Raw genomic sequence first — 8,426 nt, forward strand, 5'->3', positions numbered from 1 at the left:
GTAATCTAGCGTGGCCCATGTAGCAGTTCAAAAATAGTGTTACAGGTTACGTTTGGGATATTACCATTTGGCTTAACCCAAAGATACGTATTTATTTGTTTGATTGGTGTTTTACGCCATACTCAAGAACATTTCACTTACACGGCGGCCACCGGCATCATGGTGGGAGGAAACCGGGTTAGGGAAACTCACGACCATCCGCATGTTGCTGGCACACCTCCCAAACACATTGTAAGTACTAATAAATCAATGGTATTGTACTTGAATTATTTGAATACATTGTTTTAGGCTGAAGCCTCTTGTGCTTTCGCAGTTTTGTTGGAGTTTTATAAAAATAAATACCACCCCACCCCCCATAACGGCCAAAAAATCTGCTTAACCTATTTATGTTACACATGTAGGGATAATCAGGAATTATCACCTATGGAAGAGTGATGTTAAGCTCGTGCCAAGCACCTGTTGATCATAAACTCCTCGGGCTGCATGACTACTCTTGACATCCCATAAAATAGATTGCGCCATGTGATGTTTTATTATGCAAAAATTGCATTGACGTACAATAGTGATTCAAATCCATATGAATTCTGCATGTTCAGCGATCGTTGTACTTTAGAAAATATAAATATTTTATAAAGCCCTGGAGCCTTTACGATTCGTGCTAGGTTTGTTGCTGTGCTTGTGCTATAGCGTGCCACATCTTCACGGCTCTAAATTTTACAGCTTATTATCTACAAACCCTGTTCCATGATCTGCTGTATCTATTGTAAACCCATATACTACAATAGTTAGGCTTAAGCAAAACAGTCGATAATACTTCCACGTATGTCGGCTTGTTGCTTTCTTACCTGTCAATCAGCGATGCATAGGTATTCATTATCATGTCATGATCTAGCGTTTGTTCGGATGTGATTAGAAAACGCACCCATTAGCGCTAATGACAGAGTTATAATTGTCGGAGGACACATAGTGTGGGGAACTGACCCCTGATCGAAATTTGATCGTGGAATTTTGACTTGCTAACTACCACATTACCTTTCTCACACGCTGCCGCTATACCACAAAAATTGACTAACTAAAAGATAAATACAAAGTCTGATATAATTTCATAACTGGTTAACAAAACTCGGAAATCTTGAACAACGTCAAGCGCATGCACGTGACCGGGCAAAAACCAAATCTCCGAAATCTTGAACAACGTCAAGCGCATGTTGGTAATGAGGCAAAGGGCAAACGTAGGAAACATCGAACAACACCAAGCGGACGTAGGTGACAAGGCAACAACCAAACATCCGAAATCAAGAACAATGGCAATACCTGAATTTCGTTGAAATCTGCGCCGCGCAACCAATGAGTGATCCACGTGGTCTGGGCGCCTGAATTTCGTTGACGTCTGCGCTGCGCAATTCATGTGCGAGGAGCATGAAGCATAAAGGACCAATGAGCGATGCGGGTGTGTCGTTGAGTTCGCGCTCAGAGCGAGGCACGTGACGGACCAATGAGCGTAGCTCCTTCAGCTCCTTCGAGGTGCACGCGAGTGAAGGACCAATGACCGACAGGGGAACGAAACCGTCGGCTTGTAAAGTTGGGTTCATGAGCTCCTTCATCTCCATTTCGCGCCAAAACTGACCAATGGGTGAGCTCTGTTCACGCAAAAACTGATCAATGGCTGATCGCGATTTTTGTGCCAAAACTCGCCAATGAGTGACCGCAAGGTCTTGGCGCCTGATAATGCGTGAAGGATAAATGAGCAGCCACGCGGTCTTGGCATGTTGGGGTTGAGCAGGTCCTTCTCCTGCGCGCCTAAACTGACCCATGGGTGATCAAGCGGTCGGTCTTGGCGCCTGAACTTTGTTGACGGTTAAATACATGTACATTGGATAATATGTATCCGCTGTCTGGGATAGGTTCACTCACTATACACGGACACAGGGACGACACCGGACTATGCCTCGCACCGGCCGCCAGCCACCTCGCCAGCAGCAGCAGCAGCCGCCACCGCGGCGGGAACTGAAGCCCGGTCAGAGAACCAGGCATTTTTAAAGGACAAAGGGGTCTTTTTCTTTCAAGCGTTTAACGCGACCAAGGCTTCCGTGGTAGAACAGTTTAACCGTATTTTGAAAGGCCGCATGTACAAATATTTCACTGCTCACAATACTCGGCGATACCTTACCGGCACTGGTGGCAGCCGTGCTCGGACTTCTCTTGTACATCAGAGTTTTAGTGGATGGATTAGCCGCAGAACTCCTCCAAGACCAGTCGGCCATTCATTATCTACAACGGCAAATGAACAAGGCGTTTCTACGTTGGTCCGGAAAGCCTTTGTACCCGTCACCACAGCCGCCACTGTCACCACCCCCATCACCACCGTCGTCGCTGAGTGACAGCGCGAGTCGGCTTGACAGTACTGTCACCGGCGAGGACCTGACCTCAACCCCGCTACCCACCACGGCGTGTGCTGCCAAGCAGGACGCGTCCACAGACCATTATTCCCCTGTTGAATTTTACGGGATTTCCCAGTTTACCCGACCTCGGCCGGCGTCACCGAACATCGCTCCCTAACAACACTTCGGTATCGATCACCGTTTCCACACCCGTCTATTCTTCACCCAACACGGTGCAGCGCGGCAGCAGCAGCAGCAGCGGCAGTAGTAATCCGTCTATCTCACCCTCCCCACCGGTGGCGACCAGCAGCAGCAGTAGCAGTCTGTCTATCTCGCCCTATCGATGGGGTGTGGAAAAACGGTTGGTGGAGCACGCTCAAGCTCTCATTCACCCACCCTCGCAACACGTCGTCTGGTGTTACTGGGAGTGGCAGCCGTTGTACACCACGTTACCCAAAGTTCGGTTTGAAGAAGGTGTACCTAGTGTACCTACTACCGAAATATCAGCGTGGTGTACAACAAACGTATAAACAAAACCAAAGATCATCGTACCATCAGTCTGAACGCACACTACTTCGTGTTGTTTAAAAATCCACGAGACGCGTCTCAAATTACCACGATCGCTAAACAGATGGCTCCGGGGCGGACCCAGTACGTGCGTTAGGATTTTGAGGCACGCCTACCTGACCAAGTCATAAAACTTCGTACGAACGATCTGTTGAATCAGTTGTTTCCACGTCAGCCACCCACACTGTCACGCCGGTTCCAACGTTACGGCCCCTTGCTGTCCGTGTTGGCTCGAACCACACCCGCCTTTCGACGCGCCGTGCTGCGCGGCTACTATCCGGGTTTACTTCGGTGTTTGTGTGAATGTGCCAAGAATAATTTAAGTGGAAACGTTCCACTATCGCGGGCTCAGAAGGGGAAGTAACAGCGACACAAGTTGGGTCTGGGCACTTTCTTCAAGAAAAGTCTTCCCCTGCAAAAGAAAGGACGGCTTGTTTAACGCGGTGGTCACATTGGAGCGGTGCTTGTTCCCCCCCACCTCCCCTCCATAAGGTAACATTGTCAGAAAGCTATTACCCTTCACCCTAAGACCTCGCCAAGAGCCTGACCGGCTTATTGACCCATACAAACATCCCTTTACTAAAGGATCACGCCGGTGATTTGACGCTCAGTTTCGATGATGTATATCGGTGCCGAGGATTTACATGCCACAACACCCACGCTGTACGTGTACACGGACATTGTCGAACCGCGTGTGGTGGGAGACACGTTGGCGCCGCTGCTGCAGCTGGTCCCCAGTAAATGGAAGTACCTTCAAAGACGTGGAACACATCCCCGTGCGGCGAAAGCATTTCTCGACGGTGGAAATCGATATTATGAACGATACGGACCAACCCGTCGCATTTGAACGCGGTACAGTGGTGCTGACACTTCACTTTTGACAGCGGCGCGTATTACCTTTGCAATGAGCGTCGTAGACAACCCCGCCAGGTACCAATCTTACATCGACTATTACACCAGGCAAGCCGGCGGAGGTGGGTTACCTGTGTTTCGGTGTGCAGTTGTACAGCGCGGTCACGGCTTGCTCGGCAGTTTCATCAAAATAGCGCAACCCTTGTTAAAGCCTCCTGCGCGAGCGTGGGGAAGTGAAAGTCATGGACGACGTGGGACGAGGGAGAACCGGTGAGCCAGGCCTTAAAACGCTCTGGAGGGAGGAAGACAGCTGGTGGCCAATGTCGGACGCTACACCCAGCGTAGGATGCTGCTTGTTGGGCCCAGAAGACGCACGCTCTCCCGCCAACTTCGACGCACCAAGCAACGCTCCGCACCGGATATTTTTAGCTAACGCCATGGCTCTCTCCCACGCCGTGGGTTGCCCTACGGTCAGCAGTGACTTAAGGTCGCCATGCTCATTACACCTCCATGATGCCTTTATCAACAGTTGCAATCATAGGGCCCGTGGAATTTCTTATCACCAACGAGGACAGTGACTCTTGGACTTGGCCAACACCATGCTGTTTGTGAAGGCGAAAATCATCGACGGGAAGGGACAGGTTGTGAATGCCAGCAAGACTGTAGGTCCGACTAACCTGTGGCTGCATTCCCTGTGGCAACAGGTCGACGTCTCCCTAAACGACAAGCTCATCACCGCTTCCACCAAAATGTACCCGTACCGTGCGTACTTGAAGACGTTGTTGTCTTACGGCGGAGAGGCCAAGAACACCCAGCTGTCCTCCGCCTTGTTGTACGGGGCCACCCCAGGGAAGTTTGACGAGACGAATGAGACCAATACGGGATTTTACGAACGGCTGCAACTCACGGCCCAAAGTCGGTCGGTTGACATGCTGGGGCGCCTGCACAGCTACATGTTCCTGCAACGGCGTCACCTGCTGAACAAAGTGAGCGTCCACATCCACCATCTTCTCCGCGGCCTCCATGAAGGGAATCACGTCCACGTTGTTATACCACAGCAGCAAGTCTTTACGCATACCGTGTTTCCTCCACGTCTCCTGCAGGGTTTTGTCCTCGGCGTCCGTGCACGGCTGGTGGGCGAGATCGTTATGGAAAGTGTGGCGGGATGGGAGCGCCGGCCGAGTGTAACGAAATTCCAGTGCCAAGACCATGGGGGTTGCGAAGTGCGGGCGTCAACGAAATTCAGGCGCCAAGACCGCGCTGTCACCTATCCTCGCCACGCGTGACGTTTCGCGCCTCGCTCTGAGCGCGCTTCGCACGTGACGTCACGCGCCTTGCTAGCTCATGGGTTGCGGAGCGCGGACTAAACTATATTCAAATGCCTCCACAAATGCCTCGACAATACGACACGTTCGGCCCCTTTTATACTACTAGGGAATGGCGGTGACGAGGCAAAACGAGATGTTGTTAAAGGACAAGCACACTCTCTAACCCCATGCTTCTGCAATTATCGTATTTAATGCGTTTGCATTCTCTGTCAGGAAAGTACATAACAGTGAAGCTCATGTGTATAATTAATAAGGAAATGTATTTTGAACTAAAGAAGAAACTCCGAGAACAAAAACCTCCACCACAGCTAAATGTACAAAACCCACATGTAGAGTTTTGAGAAAGGAACATTTTCTTTTCTATTCGCTAGTACAAGTAAAAGAAAAATATGCGCGTCAAAATGTCATCCAAATCCGTGCATAACTTCTTCGAACGCTTATATACAGACAAACACACAGACTGACTAGTCCTGTGTAGCTAAAAAATGGCCTCCTCTCGGAGGTATAGTTAATATATACTATCATCTCAATATGAAGAAACCTGATATAGGTATACATCAGCGGCGTAGGATGGGGGGGGGGGCAAGGGACCATGCCCCCCTTCCCACTTTCAAAAGTGGGGGGAGCGTTTCATTTGACTCCTCCCCCCCCCAAAAAAAAAAAAAAAAACATGGGCCTACATATTTATATATGTTTATGAGTTAGATTGTTATAAATTGTTACACTGTTCGTTGTTGACACGTGGTTCTCCAGAAGTCAACAAAGTCAACAAGTTAGCTAAACGTCTATTTCAATTATTTTTCAGGCAAGCTTAAATAGTCAATAACACCTCAATTGGCATATGCAATACACGGCAAATCGTCTCTAAGGCGATATAGCTCCTTCAGAATTTACTGGGCTTTGGCGGCCCTTGGACCGTCGCCTTTTTTGCTGGGATTCTTGCTTCCCCAATCCCCCCCCCCCCCTTTGAAATTGCCTCCCACGCCCCTGTACGTGGATAAAGCAGCGTTCAGAATACAGCGTTGGCATCGTCATTTTTTGCAGTCAGTAATAAGCTGGTAACCGTACTGTACACCAAATGTGCGCATCACTGTATGGTGCGTCTCCATGCAACAGTGTTGTGTAGAGATTCAACACATTAGGCTTTTCATTGAAGCATTTTTCTGAAGACACTCCACTCAATGAAAACACACGCACATGGAACGGGGCAATATAGAGCCAAATGAAATACTGCATGGCATCTGTGGTAGCCTAGGTTATTCAGTGGTACCATATCCTGTACTGTTCGACACCATATTTATTGCATGTAGTTATTTGTTAATTCCTTGTATAGCGGTACTGCAGATCAAGCAGGCATGTTTGTAAATGCCTTCGTTAAAATTTTATTGTTTGTTTGTGGATTCTTTAAACCTTCTTCTCTTAACACATTGTCAAATTATTCTAAAACGACATGGGTACCGTGTATACGAAAAAAAATGTGACCCACCTTATGTCCCCCTCCTCTCCTCTCCTCTCCATCTCCCGTCTAAATCCACTCCCCTAACCCCCATGGACATAAGAAATCAGTTTTGATTAGAAGTAGGTTACATTTATACAGACAGGGCATACGCACTCTGGTCAGAAAAACATATATAAATATAATATATATATATATATATATATATATATATATATATATATATATATATATATATATATATATATATATATTATCCCATTCCAAGACGTATTGAGGGTGTAATCACAGTATCCGAAAAAAGTGACAGAATCGACATAATTCCTCACCATCTGTACGATCACTCTGCATTATAAATTTATATTCGACATTAAAGATCGACTTACCTGGATTCTTCATAGAATATATCAGTTTAAAGAACACAGTCCATTTGCTTAAAACCGGTAAGGTGCATTATCATTCAACATGGAACAAAACACTGTGCCAAGCGAACAAACCACTGCTTGTCTCGATCATGTAGTCCCAGAATCCTGCACGCGTATAAGAGGGTGTTGTGGTGGGGAGTGTTTCCCCGCAATGCCCCCGCCTATGTACGGTGCCGCCGGCAAATCTTCTGAAGCGACATGCGTGGTCTTCCGTACGTTCGATCATCTGTCTTGGTGACCAGGCAGTCCACAAGCATGCTTCGAGCCGTTACAGCAACCTCGGGGTGTACAAAAGCTGGCTGCTTCTAGGCTTATATACCGCTATACACCTGTTCTCTACATTCTCTATCACAGGTATAATCACATATTAATAGTGGTCGGATGAATTGCATTGCGTCTGCTGACTGAACGTAAACCTCCCGCAGTTACGATTTAAGCCAATTTTGTAATTTACAGTTTGAGCCACACCCCGTTTTTCGAGTAATTATGCCCCAATGTCGGGGGTCGACTTTCCCATTTGACATTTCATAATAGCGCTCCAGGACGGATGTATATGGCTAACGAATTTCACTTTATAGGGACTGAATGTTTGACTCGCTAGATTTACACTGCTAACTTGCGTTTCCATGGATGTCTGCTGGGTCTTTCCGTCCAATTTGCCAGCTGAAGTTCAATGCAAAATGTTGACGTGCATAGCGCGTGAATGTTGTGTCTTGTATCTGTACATGCATACACACACGTGAGAGAGGAAGACCATGCACGGCTGAAACAGACTGGCATTTGATGAAAGGTTCATCTATACATGCAGGCACAAAACTAAAGGTTTCCGTTATGTGTGACGCTGTTGCTTCGTTCTTTCCTTGTAAAACGTCAGTAACCGTATCGTACTTCTCGTATGATATAGGCGTACTCTCTGTAAAAACATTAATGGTGCTGTAGTCTTTTGTAGTCGATAATATATATCTATTCACGTTCTCTTGTCCGGTAATTATGTGTGTAAACCCAGGCTGACATGCTTCAAATATATCAGCTAAATGTAGGCCTATCACATACTGGTGTCGTCAGGATGTCACATGTATACTATACTATATTTATTTATTTGATTGGTGTTTTACTCCGTACTCAAGAATATTCCACGTATACGACGGCGGCCACCATTATGGTGGGACGAAACCGGGCAGAGCCCGGGGGAAAACCCCACGATCATCCGTGTATATGAGGCTCGACTTAACTCACAACGGCTGCATAGGTGAGAGGCTCCTGGGTTATTGCGATACACGGCCACGTTAGCCATTCGCCTCGGCCACGGAGGCCCCGCTCTAGCCTACTATTCTATGTTAGCGGTTCATATTTCAAATCATTAATTAACTAGCCTTATGCACATATGCATATGCAAGAGTTCGTTAGTCGGTACGTG

This window comes from Liolophura sinensis, chromosome 12 (genome assembly GCF_032854445.1).
Source record: "Liolophura sinensis isolate JHLJ2023 chromosome 12, CUHK_Ljap_v2, whole genome shotgun sequence".
In the NCBI taxonomy this organism is placed as follows: Eukaryota; Metazoa; Mollusca; class Polyplacophora; order Chitonida; family Chitonidae; genus Liolophura; species Liolophura sinensis.